The sequence below is a fragment of the Heterodontus francisci genome, chromosome 40, assembly GCF_036365525.1.
Source record: "Heterodontus francisci isolate sHetFra1 chromosome 40, sHetFra1.hap1, whole genome shotgun sequence".
In the NCBI taxonomy this organism is placed as follows: Eukaryota; Metazoa; Chordata; class Chondrichthyes; order Heterodontiformes; family Heterodontidae; genus Heterodontus; species Heterodontus francisci.
In genome coordinates this window covers 4,897,960-4,920,078 of record NC_090410.1, presented here as the reverse complement: position 1 = coordinate 4,920,078, position 22,119 = coordinate 4,897,960, and the positions used below count along the sequence as shown (strand labels likewise).

Sequence of the window (22,119 nt, the reverse complement as noted above, 5' to 3'; positions counted from 1 at the left end):
TTAGGGAGGCCTGATGTCTGCGCTGACATTTTGCCAGTTCACAGGGCTCTTTAAATAATTTTAGTCTAAGATGCTGTTCACAACAGAGATGTTTATGTTACATGTGCTTTTGCCAACATATATTGACTGCTAATCCAATGACATCTTGAATTTAAAACTCACCCTTGTCTTTAAGTCCCTCCATGCTCTAACTCTACAAACTGACATGAAGTCTCTGTTCCTCTAACTCCAGTCTCTTGTACAATCCCTCTGTCTTTATTCCCTTCCTGGCAGCTGCACTTTAAGTCACCCAGGTCCTACACTCGGGAGCTGCCATCTCAATCCCTTCAGCTTCCTCCCCTCCTTAAGCAGCTCTTTCTCTCTGCCGTCAATAGCACATTGTCATTAACATGGGTCTATGTATATTTTATGCTCTGTGGGTATCTTGTCATTCAATGCTCCCCTTTATTTCCTCTTGGGTTACAAGTGACAAGGCAGTCCAGGAAGCCTTCAAAGCCATTGCCAAATCGCCACTTTACTACAAATGGTGTTATAGTGATGTCATAGCTAGGCCCCCAGCTGCCAAGAATGAGGCACATTAATTTTATTATGAACATTGATTTTAAACTGTTACTGGAGTGAAGAAAGGACTTGTTAAACAGGTCAGCTGTGGCTGGAAAATACATTTATATATTAACAGGCAGTGTTTAGAAGGACAAAGCAGCCATTCCCTGACGCATTCAGCCCACAGTGGACTTCTGATCACCAGACGTTGAAGGTGGGCGAGCTCGCATTCCAGGTTGAATGCTAAGATGGCCGAATACACAAACTAACATGGTCAAACCAGCTAGTCACATGACTAACCTGCTGGGCAAACTGAGTTTTTTGAATTTGTACAAATAGTTTGGGCAGAAAGTCTTTTTGCTCCTGGATTGAGAAGATCTCTCTCCTGTCTGCTCCCATCTCTTTCGCACAAGCTTCTGAATCCACTGAAGACACATGAACCCCAAGAGAGAAAAGTCTCCTACAGGGAACAAGGTTTAAGAATAATACTGGGCCCCAACGAAAAGCAAGATCTACCTACAATCAAGGACAATACAGTGACCTCGAAGAACCGTAACAAAAACTCTTCAGATATTGCCTCAAACTTTTCACTTTATTTTTCTTTTCTGTCTCTATTTGCATGTATGTATCACATATGCATGCTAGCGTGGGTGCGTCGTGTATCCGTAGGTGTCAACTGAATTAGAATTTAAATTTAATAAATTTCAACTTCTTTAAACCTAAGAAAGCCTGTTTTTGCTGGTTTCTTTGCCTTATAATTGGAAAGCGGTGAACAAGGATTCACCGAGGGGGAGCTAAAAACAGTGTGCTTAAAATTAAACCCTGTTACAGTAAGACTAGGTGAAGGCTGAGAGGGAGCCCTAGACCTCTTTCTCACCCGATCGTAGCAGTGACGTGCAGATGGGGCTAAGTGGGTAAATGGTTGAGCTTGGGCAAAGGTGCACTGGGCTAAATCGCCTCCTGCACTGCTAAGTTTCATATTTTTATAAGGTAGTGGGTTTGGCTGCTCAGGATTTGATCTAAACTAACTTCACTATCCCTGAGCTGCTATGTTACCTGCGCTTCCAAAAATAAATCCGTACTACCGCACCCCCCCTTCGCCCCCAACCCCCCCTGGTATATTTGTAGCCAATTTGTTTAAAAGAAAATCCAGATACAAGATATATTTCAGTTTTATTGATTTATTTGCAGGGATTTTCAAAACAAAAGTTCTTAATTAATTCTTTTTGCCCTTTTCTTTCATCCATTTTCTCCACTCCCCCCTGCCCCCAAGCCCCCCAAAGAAAAGTACACACTTTTGCAGAGGTACAGTTCCATGTGCACTGACTACCCTTTAGTACCTCTGCCAAGTGGCCACTCAAGTGTGAAGCTGGATTCCGAGTGATGGTCCACAGACCATTTAATCCCTTTTGGGGTGGGTGGAGAACAGTATTGCAGACTAAGGAAAGAAAATACTTGCATTTATGTAGCACCTTTCACAACCTCAAGACGTCCCAATGAAGTACTTTTGAAGTGTAGTCACCGTTGTAATGTAGGAAATACAGACAATTTGTACATCGCAAACTCAACCAATCAGCAATGAGATTATCTCTTTTAGTGTTGTTGGTTGTGGGATAAATATTGGCCAGGATACCAGGAATAATTCCCCTGTTCATCAAAATAGAACCTTTTTTGTCCACTTGGAAGGGCAGGTGAGGTCTCAGTTCATCTCTTCTGAAAGACGGTTCCTCCAACAATACCGCACTCCCTCAGTACTGCACTTGGAGTGTTAGCCTGGACTTTGTGCTCTGGAGTGAGACTTGTACTCACAACCATCTGACTTGGAGATGACTGTGCTAGCCACTGAAGGACTAGTCCAGTCCTTTCCGGCCCTGGCAGCCACATTAACATATCCATAGCAATAATCATTGGATAACAATTAGCAAGGGTTGATTTTTGTCCTTTCCTGATCCAGTGCCACCAAAGCCAATTGGCTGGAGACCAATTGCACAGGCAAGGTATCGAACTTGGGAACTTCCCTGGCTTGTGTAGCTTAGTCACTCATTGGATAAACTTGCTGACCCTTTGGGAGCTGCTGTAAAAATAATCTTTATTGTAAAATGTAATGGTACCACAGGTTTTGGGAATGTAAACACATTCTACCTTCAGTGACTGTTTATGGCCTCCTCAAGGTCAAAATTAATTTGCATTATTGGTCCAGGAAACTAGTCATCCAAGCACACACAAGGTCTAACTGTATTTTGAAGTCACTTTTTTCCTCCCCGTCTTTTATTTCATTTTACCCTTTTCAAATCTCTTTCCCCCTCTCCTTTCCATAAAATTTTACAGCACAGGAACAGGCCATTCGGCCCAACTGGTCCATGCTGGTGTTTATGTTGCACACGATCCCCCTCCCACCGTGCTTCATCTCACCCTTTTAGCATATTCTTTTATTCCTTGCTCCCTCATACACTTAACTAACTGCTCTTTAAATATTTATGTACTATTCGCCTCAGGCATTCCTTGTAGCAAGTTTCTTCCCTATTTATTCAAATCAGTACAATTAATCATGAACGTATTCTGAGATTTTATTTTGCCCTTTGTATCTTATTACAAGCATCCACATAACCATGAATCTTCTAAGGGACATTTTCTCCTGGGTCAGAGTTTGGCACCATGACCATTTTGCAGTTGCACATGAAGGCTATTCCAGATCTTGCGAAATGCTGTTCAACTTGTTTCCACTGGCAACTTGCTTGCCAACAGTTTTTGTTTGTGGCAAAAGAGTGTTGCTAACTTTGCACACTGGATCTAAATCCTGTATTTCCACAAACATCGTCCTCATAAGGCCCGGCAGTGGTTCAAGGAGGCCCAACACCATCTTCTCAGGGCACCTAGGGAGGGGCAATAATACTGGCCTTTCCAGTACCACCCACAACCCGAGAACAGAAAAGAATGCTGCTGATACACTATCTTTGTCTGTTTAAAAAAAGATGCTAGAAAGCTGAAAAAATGGAGAAAACTCATGTCCTATTGCTGAAACTTTGCCAACTTCATTAGTGATGTGAGGTTTGAAATTTTATGACTATCCTTTCTTTGCCAAGGATGATTTTTCCAATTTTATCATTATAATAAATTGACTTCAGAAAACACAAGTTATTAGGTGCAATATACTCTTATAAAACATCTTAAATGCAAGTAACTTCAGCGTTGAAACTAAATTATGCATTGGACATTTAATTTACCTGTCTTTAAAAACATATTTTGTTAGCTTTGTAACCGATGGACTAAATAGATATATGCTGGATATCTGAAATAAAAAGAGAAAATGTTAGAAATGTAAAGCAGGTCCATTAGTATCTGTAGGAAGAAATTTTTGACGTTTATCCTTCAGTAGAACTCATCCCAAATGTGCTAACCTGCCATTTCTCTTTCCCAAAGCTGACTGTGGATTTCCAGTATTTTCTGTTCTCGGATAACTGGTGGGGGTTATCATTAGGATTTCAGCAAAACTGAAAGCTCCTATGTCTGTTTGAATACCTGGCATTTTGATAGATTTAATCTTTCCAAATTTGCATTATGTCTGGAGAGAAACATTTTGAGCTGTGCAGCATGGGTGAAATAAAGTCAGATGACGCTGGAAATAATGCGCAGGTCAGGCTGCATCTGTGGAGTGAGAAACAGTATTAACGTTTCAGGTCAAAGACCATTTGTCAGAAATGGGTGAAATACTGGAGCAATTTGGAGTGATGAAGATGACATCACATTAAATATTTTAGATTTTAGATGGTGAAATTGGTACCAAAATGCTACTGCACTGCCTAGGGTAAGTACTGTCAATACTAGTAATTACCTCACGTATCCTGATACTTTGTGGTTCTTTCTTCGATCCATTGACATCTACCATTGTTCCTTCTGCATCCTACACACCCTTTAAAGGCCTCCTGCGTTGGATGAATTCCACGGCTAGTGTCCTAGCACCAATTCATCCCTAGTTGAAGAAATTTGTTGCTCACATCAGATTTTACATCATAAAATATTTGGAGCAAGTGTCCTGCTCTCCCTGCAAGCAACGTTCGATTAGGTTAGACAGGCTAGCAAACAGTCTGCTAACTTAGCCAGCTGATCTGGCTCTTGTGCTTCTGTCCAGATTTCACAAAAGCCTATAGTGTTAATGCTGGTAGTCACCAGGCTATGAACCTCCAGAAAATGTCATGGTAAGTTTAAATTGTACAAAAGAAAGACAATTTTTGCTCTGAATGGCAACAATTGTGGACCAACTTGTGCTCCCTCGATGGCTCTAGGAGAGCAAACCTATTAATAAATGAGTATTGGCATGCAAGGGACCAAGACACAGATTGGAGTTCGACAGTACAGTACATGTGCCACAGCTGAGCTGGGTTTTTTTAATCAGAGAAGAGGTCACAGTTCATCACCACCTGCCAGTAACTTTATCATGTGCATGGTCGCGTAGTGTCTCAGACTCTACCCAGCTGGTTTATACTCATTTGTCATAGGGAAAATGTATGTCCCTCCAAGTATGTAGAAGACCCCATCAAGTAGGTAATCTATCCTTTTAGCAGGAAGACTATGGAATGAACCTTCAATGCTGTGGTAAGGGAAAAATGCTTACCCATGCACATGATTCTTCAATTTTGATCCATCTGTTCATTCCTTTCCCCCTCCTCCATTAGTCTGCGCTGAGATCTCGCTGAATTTGCTCAGTGTTTGTTGACTAGCTTCTGCACTTAGCTGCACTTTCAATATGTAAGTGTATTGCGGCTTTGTCTAAAAATAGCCGTCGCCCTGGTGAGAATAATTGTTTCTCTTGTGTACGCAGTCCTGTGCCTTAGTACCTTTATTCAGTGCCGTTCCTTCGTTCAGATAGCAATAATGTCAGCTTAACTCAAACATTTCTTTCAGTGCCTGCCATTGAGCAGTCTCATTGAGAATACACATTTTAAACATCCTAAAAGCAAGGAATCAAAGGCAAAGAACCATATGTATTCTTTATTTTTTAAAAAAGCTTCAGTTGAATTGGGATTCCTAATTCTTTTGAAGGTGAGGAATGAGAATCAAATTTCAGTAATATTATTTGCAAGTTTTGTAACCTGAATGTGATGGATTACACTTTGGCACTTCATCTAAAATAGTTTTTCCTGACACATATTACTTGAGTTTAATTTTTCTGCTTTTGAATATAACTTTTCACTGGGTGTTGAGTAGGTGAGTGATGTCTCAGTCGGAAAGTCTAAAAACCTTATTGTATTTTATTGATGCTTTGCGTCGAAGAGTTTTGATACGTAATGTGTTCCATTCCTGTTTCTTCACATTTCAATTGGATATAAAATAATCCAAGTCTAACTCGTTACCAGTGACACTAGTTGGCTACATCATTAAGTACAGTACACACTGTACTCTCCGCTTGACTAAGATGGTTTGTTCCAGAGGTTGAGAACCTGGTGATAAAACAGTTAGCATTTATAAAGCATCTTTAATGTCAAAGCGTCCCACATTGCTTCACCAGAGGTATAATAAATAAATTGACACTGACTCAAAGAAGGACATATTAGGAGGGGTGACTTAAGTGGGTTTTAAATGCAGCCCAGCCTCTACCAGTCATGGATGAGCTGGACATACAGCCAACAAAATCAGAACTCAGTGATGCCATTGATTCTCTAGCCAGCGGAAAAGCCCCTGGGAAGGACAGCATTACCTCTGAAATAATCAAGACTGCCAAGCCTGCTCTACTCTCAGCACTACATGAACTGCTATGCCTGTGCTGGGACGAGGGAGCAGTACCTCAGGACATACGCGATGCCAATATCATCACCCTCTATAAAAACAAAGGTGACCGCGGTGACTGCAACAACTACCGTGGAATCTCCCTGCTCAGCATAGTGGGGAAAGTCTTTGCTCGAGTCGCTCTAAACAGGCTCCAGAAGCTGGCCGAGCGCGTCTACCCTGAGGCACAGTGTGGCTTCCGTGCAGAGAGATCGACCGTTGACATGCTGTTCTCCCTTAGTCAGATACAGGAGAAATGCCGCGAACAACAGATGCCCCTCTACATTGCTTTCATTGATCTCACCAAAGCCTTTGACCTCGTCAGCAGACGTGGTCTCTTCAGACTACTAGAAAAGATTGGATGTCCATCAAAGCTACGAAGTATCATCACCTCATTCCATGACAATATGAAAGGCACAATTCAACATGGCGGCACCTCATCAGACCCCTTTCCTATCCTGAGTGGCGTGAAACAGGGCTGTGTTATCGCACCTACACTGTTTGGGATTTTCTTCTTCCTGCTGCTTTCACATGCGTTCAAGTCTTCTGAAGAAGGAATTTTCCTCCACACAAGATCAGGGGGCAGGTTGTTCAACCTTGCACGTCTAAAAGCAAAGTCCAAAGTACGGAAAGTCCTCATCAGGGAACTCCTCTTTGCTGACGATGCTGCTTTAACATCTCACACTGAAGAGTGTCTGCAGAGTCTCATCGACAGGTTTGCAGCTGCCTGCAATGAATTTGGCCTAACCATCAGCCTCAAGAAAACGAACATCATGGGACAGGACGTCAGAAATGCTCCATCCATCAATATTGGCGACCACGCTCTGGAAGTGGTTCAAGAGTTCACCTACCTAGGCTCAACTATCACCAGTAACCTGTCTCTAGATGCAGAAATCAACAAGCGCATGGGAAAGGCTTCCACTGCTATGTCCAGACTGGCCAAGAGAGTGTGGGAAAATGGCGCACTGACACGGAACACAAAGGTCCGAGTGTATCAAGCCTGTGTCCTCAGTACCTTGCTCTATGGCAGCGAGGCCTGGACAACGTATGTCAGCCAAGAGCGACATCTCAATTCATTCCATCTTCGCTGCCTCCGGAGAATACTTGGCATCAGGTGGCAGGACCGTATCTCCAACACAGAAGTCCTCGAGGCGGCCAACATCCCCAGCTTATACACACTACTGAGTCAGCGGCGCTTGAGATGGCTTGGCCATGTGAGCCGCATGGAAGATGGCAGGATCCCCAAAGATGCATTGTACAGCGAGCTCGCCACTGGTATCAGACCCACCGGCCGTCCATGTCTCCGCTTCAAAGACGTCTGCAAACGTGGCATGAAGTCCTGTGACATTGATCACAAGTCATGGGAGTCAGTTGCCAGCGTTTGCCAGAGCTGGCGGGCAGTCATAAAGGCGGGGCTAAAGTGTGGCGAGTCGAAGAGATTTAGCAGTTGGCAGGAAAAAAGACAGAAGCGCAAGGGGAGAGCCAACTGTGTAACAGCCCCAACAATCACATTTTTCTGCAGCACCTGTGGAAGAGTCTGTCACTCTAGAATTGCCCTTTATAGCCACTCCAGGCGCTGCTCCACACACCACCTCCAGGCGCTTACCCATTGTCTCTCGAGATAAGGAGACCAAAGAAAGGAGAAGGGAAGTACAGAGGTTTAGCGAGAAAATTCCAGAGTGGGGCTGCCACTAGCCATGTTTCACTGTTTGGGCACCATTAAAAAAAATAGATGATAAGTCCAGGATTTTTCTTAACTTTTTTCATTGGTACCCAGACATGGTGTAAACATTCCTAACACTGCACTCATGCTCATTAATTGCCAGCTGCCACACACTAGCCCATTCATCCAACTTGTTTGAATTTGTCTGAATTATTAAATCCCACTCCCAATAAATGTTCATCCCATCAATGAATCTAAGAATAATTCAATTTCAGCCCTTCTGTAAATCATTAATGGAAGTGCACAGCATTAATCCCAATATTGACCCTTGTGGAACTTCATTCATGATCAGGCCCCATTTGTTTTTTTATTTTTATTTTAGAGATACAGCACTGAAACTTTCATCAATTACAACCTGCCACTAATGTCATTTCAATCAGGTTAATTGAAACATACAAAATTCTTACAGGGCAGAATTTAGGTATTTAATTTCAACCTTAGGACAAAAAAATTTAACTGCAGACTGTCAGCAGTCAGGAGGGTGCTGGCTTTGTTTGTCTTGGTTAGTTGGGGAATAAACCTAGGTGTTTTATACTGCACTCTAGAACCAGAAACTTCAGCTCAATCTTGAGCCACTCTGATTGGGAAACTGTCGTCAAACCAGGGAACTGAGCCAATTACCCCAACGTTATATGATTAAGCTGGCCAGAGGCAAATTGTACCTTTAGTGCAGAATTCCATCTTCCGTGACCTTCTGAATGCTGCCCAGGGCATCCTCCTACCATTCAGATTGTCACCAGACTTGAAATTTATGAAGCTATCAAACAAGAGTTTCTAGACCAAATGTATGCTCCCAGGCTGTTACTAACCAACAGAACAAAAGACGACTAGGAGATACCAGTAAGTGGTATTGAAACCATTACCATTTATAACATTCAGAACTGCATCGAATCAGATGTGTACACTATGCCTTTAACAACACTAGAACTGAGCTGTAGCTGTTTCAGGCTCTAGAGAGTGTTGCCAGAGATCCACATCTGTCCTGCTAGAAGGAGGAATGTCTGTTTAAAATGGGAGGCTTTGAGTAATCTTGTATCTGGACTGCTCATTACCAAATGACCCACTAAAAATTATGCCATTTACTTACAGTACTTGCCTATGACACTATCGAGCCTTGGAGTTACTGTTTAAAAACAGTATGGGATAAAACATGGCAGTTTAAAAAAAAATGTTTTGACATTTTGTTATACTGTTTGCATTGCAATTGAAAATGAAGAGTTATGCTTGCATCACCCTGTAAAAAAAGTTATCTTTTTTTAAAAAAAATTAAGCGCCTGGATATGTATATTTAATATAACTGGGTTTTTGTTATTGCATTCAAGGTTTAGTTTTTTTTTTAATAACGTTGGTTCTCCATGCTTTCCACCCATTGCAGATTGAGACTGCACTGGGAAAAGCATAAGATCTTTGTTACTGAGACCATGGCTTAAAGTCACTTCTCTTCATCCTAGATCTTTTCTTAACTTTCAACACAGTTGATCACTCCATCCTCCTCAAATATCTCTTACAACGTTTACCTCAAGGGCTCTTCTCTCTTGTTGACTCATACTATTCATCATCTCCACTTACTGCCTGTTCCACCATCACTGGCTGCTTCACTGACTTGTTCCTGTAATGCTCCCTCCTTGAACAAATCTGCCTTGTCATCATCTCTGTCCCTTGCAATTATCCTTATGATTCTCAACTCAGTTCTCTCTTCCTAGTTCTGATGAAAGGTCACAGACCTGAATCGTTAACTCTGCTTCTCTCTCCACAGATGCTCCCTGACCTGCTGAGTATTTCCAACACTTTCTGTTTTTATCTCTCTTCCCTTTCTCTGTGCTGCTCAGTGTCCAATGGTTTTTGTGCATCTCCCTGTAAAGTGCTTTAAGATGTCCGATTCATGTTATGACCAGTTTGCAGGCAGTTTTTTTCTGTGAAGTATTCCTTTCTTTAACACAGTCGTTAGGAGGCAAATGCAAGAAAACTTGGAATGAGAAAAGGCCATTTGGCCCATCAAACCCATGCCTTCCACAGTTCATTGAAGCATAATGGGCTTGCGATGCCTCCACTCTTTCCCCACACTGAACATCTTTAGACTGTCTTGCTAGCTGCTATGTGAATCAAACATATGTTAGTATCTTCATATGCCTCATTTCCTTGGTACCTTCTAGTATGATGCACAGTGCATTAAAAGCCACATGAAGCACACAAAATTCTCATTGTCTTATTATCAAATTGCTCAACTAAACTGAGCAGTAAAGAGTTGTGCTGGATTGTGACGCTGATTAGAACTTTGAATAGAGAATGATGACGCCTTTTACATACTCAGGATACCCCAAAGTGTAGACAAAACACACCAACCAATTTGTGCAAGGTCCCACGAACAGCAATGTGTTAAATGACTGGTTAATCTGTTCGGCAGGGGATCACTCTTTTCCAGAAAGTTCCCTGGGACTTTTTTGTGTCCGCCTTGATGAGCTTTGGGGGCCTTGACTTAATGCTGCATCTAAAAGATGGTACTCTGACAATTCAGCACTGCCTTACCATTGCATGGAAATGCTGACCTGGATTATCTACTCTGAACCTGGAATCGGGCAAAAGTGCTATAAGGAGCCTAACTTCAATTTATGCAGAGTGCTCTAAACTAATCCCCAAGTTTACCAGGCTGTACTGAGATAAAGTTCTGGATTATCTTCAAATATTTTCACAGCTTTGCTCCATCCTATCTGTGAAATCTTCTTGTGTCCCAGCTCCTATTCTCTCCTTTCTTGACTCTGGTGTACCATTACTTCCCCAATCCCTGTGCTCTTGTTAGGCTAATTTGTTTATTCCTGCTTTCTGGAATTCTGGATGAACTGAGTTGGGTTTCCTCATCCGTCATTATCTTGTGGATTTATATCCCTCCTTTTTAAGACAAAAATATCCAAACATGCTTCTCAGAGGAGAAATGGATGGAGGATGTGACCATTGTGATGTGAGAAAGATGCTTCACAGATCCATCTATCTCTGTTGGGCAACCCTTGCACGATTCCACTCCTTGCTGGGGAAGGATGAAGGCGATCTTGTCATGTGATGGAGGAGCTGAGCAGCAATAACATGTTGCCGTTAAAAAGATTGAAAGATTAAAATGATAGCTGGGACTCTTTTCTCTAGAAAAGAGAAAGCTGAAGGTTGACCTGATAAAAGTAGTTGAGGTGAACAACATAGATACATTTAAAGGAAAGCTAGCTAAGTACATGAGGGAGAAAGGAGTAAAAAGATAATGCTGATGGAGTGAGAGAAAGAGGAATGAGGAGAGGCTTATGTGAAGTATAAACGCCAGCATGGACCAGATGGGCCGAATGGCCTGTTTCTGTGATGTAGACTCAACGTAACTATTTGTAAGAGTTTTATGCAAAAAGCATATCATTAGAGGTTTTAATGAGGGCATCTTGGTCCAATAGACAGGGTAAAAAGTGAACTGAAAGGGTTCAAAGAGAATTGTGGGAAATATGAACATAGCTGTAGCTGTCTTCCTCCTCTCCCGACGGCTGTGTCCTGTCTGTTTAACATGGCTCACTGGTATCAGACCACACTGGCCCTCCATGTTGCCAGCTCTTTTTTCCCTTTTAATTTGTCTGTGCGTTGGTTGGGCTAATTATTAAGTAAAGCTACAGTAAATTGGTTTGGGGAATAAAGGCTTAATATGCTTGATATCTAGAGTTCTGTATGGGAGCATTAGCTCTGGCTTGGGCTTTGTATTCTGAGTCTAATCCTCCCCCTCCCTCTCTCCCTCCCCCCGTTCGACAGCTTTCTTGTACACGTACAGATAACTACAGAGAGATGTATGTGTGTGTCCTGCAGTTGTTGGCTTTTAAGTTACAAATCTAAAAGCAGCTGGAACTAGTGTAGGTTCAGCGATCAATCTTTTTTTTTGCTTCTTTAACTACTCCAGTTTTTAAGTAAGCAGATATTGGCCCCCTGCGAAGACCGTTTTTATATAGCATTGCTCACTGGCTTCCTGCTTACAAGTTGACACATTAATTGGTCGTACACAGCAGTTGCATCGTTGCATAATGATACTGTAACCTTTTTGTCACTCAAACTTTCTTCCTGAGTTACTCCTGAATTGCTTATTATATTGATTAGTGACTATCTTGATGCATGATGCATGGTTTTGAACTCCCCCCAGCAATTTCCGTCATAACTTATAGGACCTTTCTATCAAGTCGCTTCTCAGACTTTTTCTGGAGAAAAGAGCCCCAGCCTGTTCAGTCTTTGCTAATTGGTATAACCTCTTAGTTATTCTATCATCCTTGTAATTTTTTTTGCACATTATTCAGTTCTTCTTCATCAGTTTTAAACATGGAGACCAGAACTGTGCTCCATACTCAATGGGGTCTGACTAAGATTCTATATAAATTTAACATAACTTCACTGCTTTTGAATTCTATCCCAGTGGCATGCTGCAGATTAGAGGTGATTCAGTAGGGTATTCATCCGTGGGGGAGGGGTATTGCTGCCAAACCCAATCCTGTCCTCCCTCAAAATCCCACGTGCGTGCATTTCACACTGGGCGTCTCTGACTGTCAAACATGAGTGGAATGTCCTGTCCACTGATCTCCTACCCCTAGACCAGAAGTCCTGAAGCCAGTTGTAGCTGATAGCTGTCCCAGCTGAGGTCATCTAACTCGGTATAGACCAGAGATTGGATGTGTGGCCCAATTCTGTGCTGGGCAGCAAGTTTGACTTGACTCCAATACAAAATCCAGACTGGCGTTTCTGTGCAATACTGAGGGAATGCTGTTTTGTTGGAGGTGCTGCCCTTTGGACAAGACCTGAAATGGACATCACTCTGCCTTTAGGTGAACACCAAAGATCCCAGAGCACTATTCAAAAAGGAGAGAGTTCTCCCAGTGTTCTCACCAACATTCTTCCTTCACTGCCAAGAACTGATTAACTGCTTATCACCTTGTTATAGTTTGTGGGATCTTACAGTGCACAAATGGCTGCTGTGTTCAACTCCATAACAGTGCCTGCACCTCAGTGTAATTGGATGCAAATTGATTGGGGATGTTTCTGAAAAACATGATTAATTTATATAAATGCATTCTTTCAGGGCACGTTTCTGAAATATGGCAACTGCCCACACAAATACAAGGAGGAATTTAAACTTCATAAAGGATAATTCAAAATGTATTTGTAGTTTTCTAGGATCATTTGGCAGGGCAATGTGACTGTAGTAACTCCTGTAATACTATTGCCAGTATTTTTCTCAGTGCCTGATCCTACTTGATTAAGTACATAATGCATCCACTACAAGGCAGCCTATAGGTTACAGTACTGTCTGATTCATGAAGTCCCTCTGGTTGATGCATTTTGTTTGAAGTGTGGCAGTGAGAGGAGCCCCATGGGAGGAAGAGCACGAGAGAAGCATTGCTAATTTTAAACTTGCTTTCCTAAACCAGCTGGAAATGGCTGGTATTATCAGTTGCATTCTTCTCATTCAACTCTTCAGATAGGTTTAACGAGCACTTCGAGGAGAATGACAATCTGTCGGGGAAGGGAGGTGGGCAGAAGATAGAATACTTTCCTAGTAAGATGAGATGTTAAACTGACTGCCATTGAAACAGACGTAAAAGATCTGATAGCGCTATTTGAAGAAGAGCAGGAAATTTCTCCAAGTGATCTGGGTCGACATTTATCCCTCAGCCACCAAAACTGGTTAACTGATCATTTATCTCATTGCTGTTTCTGGACCCTGTATGGAATTAGTTGCCACATTTGTGTGACTACACTTCAAAAAAAAAATAGTTCCTTATCTGTGAAGCACTTTGGGATATCCTTAGGATGCGTAAAATGCTACTTAATTGTGTATTCTTTTCTGTGATGGTGGGGATTTTGTATGCAAGGGATAGGCAGACTTAATGGGTTGAATGGCCTTTTGCAACTCCGTACTTAAGCAGGTGAAATCTTTTTAACAGACACTTAATGTAATTTTCCCCTCCTCAAGGTAGCCTTCTGCTTTAGATGGCGGAGTCTGAAGTAAATGGAATCGCCAAACTGAGCAAAGCAGTGATTGAAAGATAACCTGTTCTGGCAATCATTGCACAGCTGTACACTGATTAAATGAGCATTTTAATTGAGACACCTGGAGGAATAACTCTGCCTTTCCTTCACTCCCATGTGCATTCAGTAAAGTTTTACAGTTGTGTGATATTTTATGAATGAAGTGGATTTGCAATAAGTGGGAGTTAATCTAAAATTGAAGATAATTTATGAAATTGGCACAGGGCTGGGACGACTTTCCCCCCACAACCATTTGTAAACTTTGCTAGTCAGAAAATAAATTGCTCAGTTGTGAAATTCATTACTGTTATACTATAAGTTTTTCTTCCAGCTTGTTAGCCAAACTAAAATGTCTTTTGCTCCATAAATCTAATATTAGCAACTGGCAAAGAGACAAGAGTGGCCCTTGTTCAAAAATAAATCAAGCCACTGTAGTTGGACAATGAGCAGCAGCAATATGTAAACACAACAGAGTGCCACGGGACAAACTGAATAACGTGGCTTTGAAGAGTTGCCCTTGTGTAGGAGAGGAGATCCTTGGGGCAATATAGTGACATGAGGGGCACTTACATTGGGGGTGATGTGGCAGGCCAGTGTTGTTACTAAACTTATTTAGAGTATCAGTGTCAGAATTTTACAGGGAAAATTTAATTATAGTGTTGAGCATAGAATCATCGAACGATACAGTTATGAAGGAGGCCATTTAGTCCATTGTGCTTGTACCAGCTCTTTGAAAAAAGCTACCCAATTAGTCCCACTCCCCTGCTGTTTCCCCATAGCCATGTAAAATTCCCCCTTCAAGTATTTTTCAAATCTCTCTTGAATATTACTCTTGAATCTGCTCCCATCACCCTTTCAGGCAGTGCATTCCAGATCATAGCCACTCTCTCTCTCATTTTTTCCCTCATCTCTGCTCTGGTTCTTTTTCCAATTACCTTCAATCTGTGCCTTCTGATTACTGACCCCCACACCCCCCCCCCCCCCCCCCCCCAACTCCAGTAGAAACCGTTTCCCATTTCTTACTCTCTCAAAACCTTTCATGATGTGCTTTAATGTGCGATAGTCAAATAGCTCCCATCATTGACAGACATGAAAACACCAATTCTGGCCCCTATACAGCTCAAAATACTCTGTTCAGACACAACCCACATTTGAAGGGACAGCATTGGTAATGTAAATTTATGTTTGGATGCTTTACAAGTGAGTGCAATGTATTAAAACATAACGTGACCTTCTGCTATATTGAAATCCCAATGAAAGCGCTGAAGGATTGTTGCTTATTGATGAGTTGCTGAAAGTGCTTTACCATGATTTAGCTTTGTGTTTCAACCCCCCCCACTTCCCCCAGCACAGTTGTAGCTTCCCTATATAGTGAGCTACAGAAGCCGAGCCTTTGGATGGAAGGATAATCCAACTTTTGAAGAAACTTTAAAGTTGCTATTATTATCAGGGTAGATTTAATTCTAGGAGACCAACTCTCGAGAGCCTAGTGATTATGCTGCTAAATTCACCTCCCATATTTTGGCGGATCTACAAATCTGCCACCAGAATGAGAGAGCCAAATTTAGCAATATAAACGGCAAACAGGCACATGTATGCTCCTTTACTGGATTCCAAATTTAAAATGGTATCCATTTAAAAGCAACTTTTATTTTAAAATGCTTGCTTTGGTGATGTGTAATTTAGTATCTGTCCTCTTTGAGTTCCTGCCAGTCACAGTCATATTTAGGTGCAAACTCCCTATTGAAATTGTTGCGCTGTTTTTTGCTAATGGTAGTGAGTAAACAATCAGACTTGCATTGTTACTATTCATGTGACTTAATAGTCTCCAGCACTCTACATTATGAGACCAAACCGTTAAAACCCTGAAGGTCTATGTTGTTCTTGGGCTGAGTGGCAACGGGGACACTACAATTGGCCTTTGCTAGGCAAGGGGAAAATCAGCAGGGTTCCTGCTGTTGATTACAAGGATGTGGATCAATGTGAGATCAAGTTTGGCTGTGTTGTCCAATATTTCCTACCAGCACTGTGGATAAATAGCCTGATAATCCTCACAGTCCAGACATGGCAAATAGCCACTGGTTAAAGCAGTAAAATGTCTGGACCTGTGGAACTCGAAAAGAGTCAACACCTTCAAGAAGGGGGAGAGAAACTTGAGCAAATTGTAAAGTGAGTCCACCTTAATTTTTCCACCCACTTGCCCCTTCCTAGCTGAAAACCAGTCCTTCCACAATGCAGCAAAAAAGTGATGTAACTCTTCTCCTTTACCCTCAGCAGTGGGCCTCCAAACCTCATTCCATCTGCTTTTCCACCGGTGTACCAGCCTGCTGTCAGGCGAAAGAATATTAATGCTGCCGGTGCACAACTCCACTGTCCGACAAATGATAACCTGATCTTGCAAGCAGTGGTGCAGACTGCAGGTTAATTGTGTGCTGTCGGTGTTTCACATGCATGGGTCAGATTTATGAGATCTTTAGATTTCACTTTTTTTAATGACCTGTTCTCCAGAGGTGATTTAAAGCTTGGGAGTGCAACATGAGAAGGCTGGGGCCGAGGATACTCGAGGTTGAAACTTTAGCACATTTTCAAAGCTATCCTCCTTTGCACTTCCCGCCTGCCCGATCTGATGGTTCAGTTGGATTCTTGTTTTTGTCCTCAGCAAGGTGAGAGGTGAAATTCTTCCCATTTGAGGCACCCATTGTCAGCATCAGGCATTCAGTGGTGTTATAATACAGCCAGATACAGAGTAAGAGCCCTTCTACTCTGCCCCAACATGTCTGAGTCCTGAGCTCGAGACATTTTTTTCATAACAACCATCCTGAATAAGTTTGCCAGTGAGTGCTAGATTAAGGAGCACTTTTGTCCTATTGGCTGTGCCTACTAAACTTGCATTTGTATAGCGCCTTTCATGACCTTGACGCCTCAAAGCACTTTACACCCAGTAAAGTACTTTTGAAGTGTAGTCACTGTTATCATGTAGGAAACACAGCAGCCAATCTGTGTGCAGCAAGTTCCCACAATCAGCGGTTATGTTGGTTGAGGGATAAATAATGTCCAGAAAACGGCGGTAAACGCCCCTGCTCTACTTTGAAATAGTGCAATGGGATCTTTTACGTCCACTTAAGAGGGCGAAAGGGACCTTGGTTTAATGTTTCGTGGAAGACGGCACCTCCAATAGTGCAGCAGTCCCTCAGTACTGCACTGGGAGTGTCAGCCTCGATTATGTGCTCAACTCTCTGGAGTGGGACTTGAACCCACAAGCATCTGAAGTGAGAGTGCTGCCCACTGAGCCAAAGCTGAGACTTGCTGGGAACTGAGCTGAGACCACACAATATGGAGATTTTTATCCTGTCAATTTGAGCTCAGGTTGCCATTGTTTGTGAGGGGATGGGGGGAAATTCCAAAACGAGGGCTGTAAATATAAGAGAACCTCTAATAAACCCAATGAAGAATTCAGGAGAAACGTCTTTACCCAGAGAGTGATTGAATGTAGAACTTGCTACCACATGGAGTAGTTGAGGTGAATAGTATAGAAGTATTGCAGGGGAAGCTAGTTAAGTATATGAGGGAGAAAGGAGGAGGATGTGTTGATAGGGTTAGATGAAGTAGAGTGTGAGGAGGCTCGTATGGAGTATAAACAGCGGCCAGACCAGTTGGATTGAGTGTTTGTTTGTTTGTTTCTGTATTTTGTAAATTGTATAAAATAAGCATTAAAGATCTGTGGCACCATTTCAAAAGCTCTCCCCAAGACCTGAACATCCACTACCGCCAAAAAAGTAACCAATCATCTCATTGGTGTTTGTGGGAACTTGCTGTGTCCAGAATGGCTGGCACCTTTGACAACATGATGGCAGTCACAGCATTTTAAAGTAATCCATTGTACACAGAGAACTTTGAGAGATGTGCTTGTAAAAATACAAATCTTTCCACCCCCTTCTCTTAGCACAGCTTAGTCAAGCCCATGCTGATTGTAGGGAGGGATGCATACGGCTGTCAGATACTCAACTTCCTTGTCATTGCGCAGGTAGAAGGACAATTCTGAACTAATTTAAGAAATCAAGCAGGACAGTTTTTTGGAGATGAGGGCCTCCTCATTAATCTGCAGCTCCTGGACTCTGTTGCTTTGTGTGCAATCTGTCATTGCTGTCTTAAACCCCCCCCCAAACACTCTCCTGGGATCGGGATCACTTGTGCGGGCTCCGGTGACAGAAGAACGAAAAGATTAGTTTTAGCAGAGCCTGTCTGTGAGTAAAGCTGAATCCAGCTTGGGCACTGAGCATTTGTAAGAGATTCAAAATTGCATGAAACTCCACTCCTGCGGTTTGTACTTGATGAGGGGGCGTGGCCAAGCTTTGGCAAACGTCATGAAACTTGTTTTGAGTGGTTAAAGGACCGGACCAACGAAACTGGTGTAACATAATCCCTGTGACTGTAGGGAAAGCATTGACCTCTTTATCTGGGAGGCTGAAAGGAGTATAAGGAAATAATTCTGTCTTACAAAGTGTCCAAGATTCCTGTCCGTCGTGAAGACAAAAGCTGATCAATCTCTTAAAGAATTGGAGAGCTTGTGAGGTGAGTGCCTGCTCCTTACTGAAAGTTGAGCCTTTAATCCTGTTTTGTTTTTTTGGATAGAGTCGGCGAGCTATCTGTTAATGAGTCACCGATTAAACACAGCATGGCTGTGAAAAATGCAGACTGAGGCCCAGCAAAAGCTGCTCGTGTGAAGAGAGCCTACACCTTCATTACACAGGAATGGCAGGAAGCAAATCCTGTGCCAGTTTAGATTGTGTTTGTGGGGTTTTTTTTTGAAGGACTGGAGATGTGAGGAGTATACATAACATGTTAAGAGTTTTAATGAGGAAAGTGCTGGGTGATTTTATTTTGCCAGTAGATGAGGAACTTGTGTATGTAGAATGAGAGTGGATGAAATATGAGCTCATTGAACCCTTTAAACTCCTCAGCAGTTGAGGCATTGTGCTAGAATTCCACAGGGATATATATTCTTCCTCACACAGACGCACACTCGGGTTAACACATTCATAAACACACTTGCATTCATTCACTCACACACGCTCATACACACGCACTCCCATTGGTGTGCATTCTCTTTCTGTCCCATTCTCTTTCCCCATTTTCCTGATCACATTGAGCTTTTCAAAAACTGGATTGGGTGCACTGTATTGTGCGTATTTTCTACTGAACTAATTACTTTCTCTTCCACTGCTGTTTTTTGTGTCTCTTTTTCCCGAGGGCATTGATTTATGCAGGTTACAGATTTGTGGAAGAGCCAGCTCTTCAGCACCTCACCAAAGTGACTGTTTATTATTGGGAAAGCGTTGATGGTGAGTTTTATCAGGCCATCAGACAATGGAAGGTAACAGAGACAAGACCAATCCTGCCTTTGCCGGGCACCAGACGGACACTTTAACTGGCTCAGGATGTAGAGAAACATCAAAATAATTTATTAAAGAATCTTCCTAAATCTATCAGTTCCAAAATTGCTAATACTTAAGAAATGGCCAAAGTTTTTTGTGCAAATTACGTGTGTGTGCACGCACCTTCCTGTCCTTTTCAGACTGAGCTATTTTTTGACCATTTTCAACTTTTAAACATCTTTGGCAATTATTTATTTTTAACAGCCACTGATAGCAACACTCCTCCACTGCCTATATTTTATTTTCAGTGATCACTGACACCTCCCTTAGTGTTCAGACATTATAAAATTCATTTTGTGCTGCTATTCGGGACCCTCAGCCGCCTATTTGTTGGTTAAAGGCAAACACTGAGGAAGAGGAGAAATGTATGGAGTGCAAAATGCCCACAGAGAAGAGGTAAATGAGTGAAATGAACAGAGTGTAAGACATATGGAAGCAGAGTCAGCCAATATAGAGGTGGCAGTGGGCAAAAGTGTGTGAGATGGATAGAGTGATAAGAGAAGCAAGGAGTTGGTGAGCACTGAGAGGTGATGTAGGAAAAATCAAAGAGAGACAAGTGTATAATAATTCTGTTAGCGATTCTACAGATGAACACTTGTGTTTTTCTGCTTTCCATTCGCTCGAGGGATTGATTTGTTTGTGTTTTCCAAGTATTTGCCCAGAAATTGTTCTGCCTGCCCCTCTCCTCTCATGAAAAAAGTCTCAGGATAAGATTATAAACTGAAAAAGTGAAACTTGTGACATTAGATGCCTTTGCTTTTTCTAGGATTGTATTTAGGGATGTAATATAAATACATGATATTTAATTTTTTCTGATTGGGGGTAATCATGGTAATGCTTTAAAATTCTCCCATCCCTCCAGATATACCATCCAATATAATCCTCCTCCCGAGATTGTTACAACATTGAAACCAAGGCCCTTTTCACTGTCTCCAACTCTGACTCGTCTTGCTCTTTGAATTTCAAAACATTCAATTCCTTGCCTCCCCCAGTCTTCTGTTCCTCCTGCAATCCAAACCTTTTTAAAAACCAAAGCTTGTTCCCACGTAACCACCACTTCCTGACTCACTATGAAGCAAGCTATTTTTGCAGTAAATAATCTGCTTGAAGATCAGCCTGACACGTGAAAATATTACCACAAAAATTAGCCAATAACTGGAGCTTGTTGAAAGTGCAGTCCCATCTCCATGAAATATTTGTTGTGTAAAATTAAACCGCTCCTTTTGGCAAACATTGATTCCCTCAACCAACAGCACCAAAACTGATCAACTAATCATTTATCTCATTTGCTCATTGTGAGACCTTTGTGATCAAATTGGCTGCTGTGTTTGCCTACATAACAGTGGGGAGAATTGAAGTTCACCATGCTGTGATGGTAATACTCTTCTGGGTGCTGTGATGTCTTGAGATTTTCTTATACTGTAATATTTTTATTTATTTTATAAAGGAAGATAGACAGATTTGCATTTAAAAAGCTCCTTTCACGACCTCAGGACATCTTTAAAGCCAATGAAAGACTTTTGAAGAGAAGTCACTGTTGTAATGCTGGACTGGGACAAAGCTGTATTGCAATGTAAGATCAGTGTAAAGCTGTAAGTGTCTGTGAAATGGAAGAGAAGGGTTGAGGTCAGCTTTGGTTTCACTGTCTAGAGAATGAATGTGGGTTTCCAACTCTCAGAAGTTGAAGCCACAATGTTAGAATTCATATGCTGTCACTGCAGTTATGCTAATCTGACCCAAGAATGAATTACTTTGTAAAACGGAGTGACTGTTGTTCTATAGGTAAACGCAATAACCATTTGGCACATAGCAAGATCCCAGAAATTAAGAGAATGACCAGTTTGTTGTTGTTAACCAGGCCACCTGGAAATCTTTTCTCTTTTAGTTGCTCCTTTTGAATCTTTTAAGTCGTAAGATGCAATGAAGCAAGCCTTGAATTAAAACTTGCACAGGATAGCACTTCTCATGTCGCAACATTCCTTCTAAACTGCACTGAAGTGTCAGCCTCGTTTGCGTGCTCGGTTCATGGAGTGGGGCTTGAAACCGCAATCCTCTGACTTTGAGGCAAGAGTTAAGCCATGTGTATGGGGCCAGCACGTGTAGTCATCAGCTGGACTGGATTATGCTTGGCTGTGTTAACTCTAAATAGTCTGCCGACACTCAGTGTACCAGAGTAGGATTATAATTATAATTAATTTTGCATCTTGTTGTATTTATGATGCTTAGATTATGTATAAATCTTTGTTCGAAGACATTGCCTGTTGCAAATATTTCTCGTGTTCCTGTGACATTTGTGGTTGAAGATTGAAAAGGGTGCTTTATGTACGCTGGTAAACTTCATGATGTTGCTCAGTATCAGGATACAATTGTGTGTAAGAACAGGAGCTGGAGGCATGACAGTGCTGCCTAGTGGCTGCTGTTATTATTACAGCGTGACTGGAGCCGTTTACATAGGGCTTTCGCATTATAACTGATTAAATAGGCTGTTTCAACATTAAATGTTGACCTAGAGGTGTGACCAAAAATCAGGAGAAAATGAAGTGAGTTATGAACAGGAAGTGCACAGCATGCAAGATTCATAATCTGTTGTAAATGCTCCCCAATTTTCCAGTCACACTTGATCTG

At 41.9% G+C, this 22,119-nt stretch overlaps 1 protein-coding gene across 7 annotated transcripts in view; it reads left to right on the top strand.

The window, feature by feature from the left end:
• Nucleotides 1–22,119, top strand: part of LOC137352993 (serine/threonine-protein kinase PAK 4-like) — a 135,882-nt gene that overhangs the window by 55,074 nt on the left and 58,689 nt on the right. For 5 of the 7 annotated variants that reach the window (XM_068018860.1, XM_068018858.1, XM_068018857.1 and 2 more), the window contains exon 1: nt 18,458–18,631. The exons of the other annotated variants lie outside the window; for them this stretch is intronic. The gene's annotated coding sequence lies outside the window, so the exon portion shown is untranslated. Of the gene's footprint in view, nt 1–18,457; nt 18,632–22,119 lie in introns of those variants that run through there. 7 annotated transcript variants of the gene reach the window in all.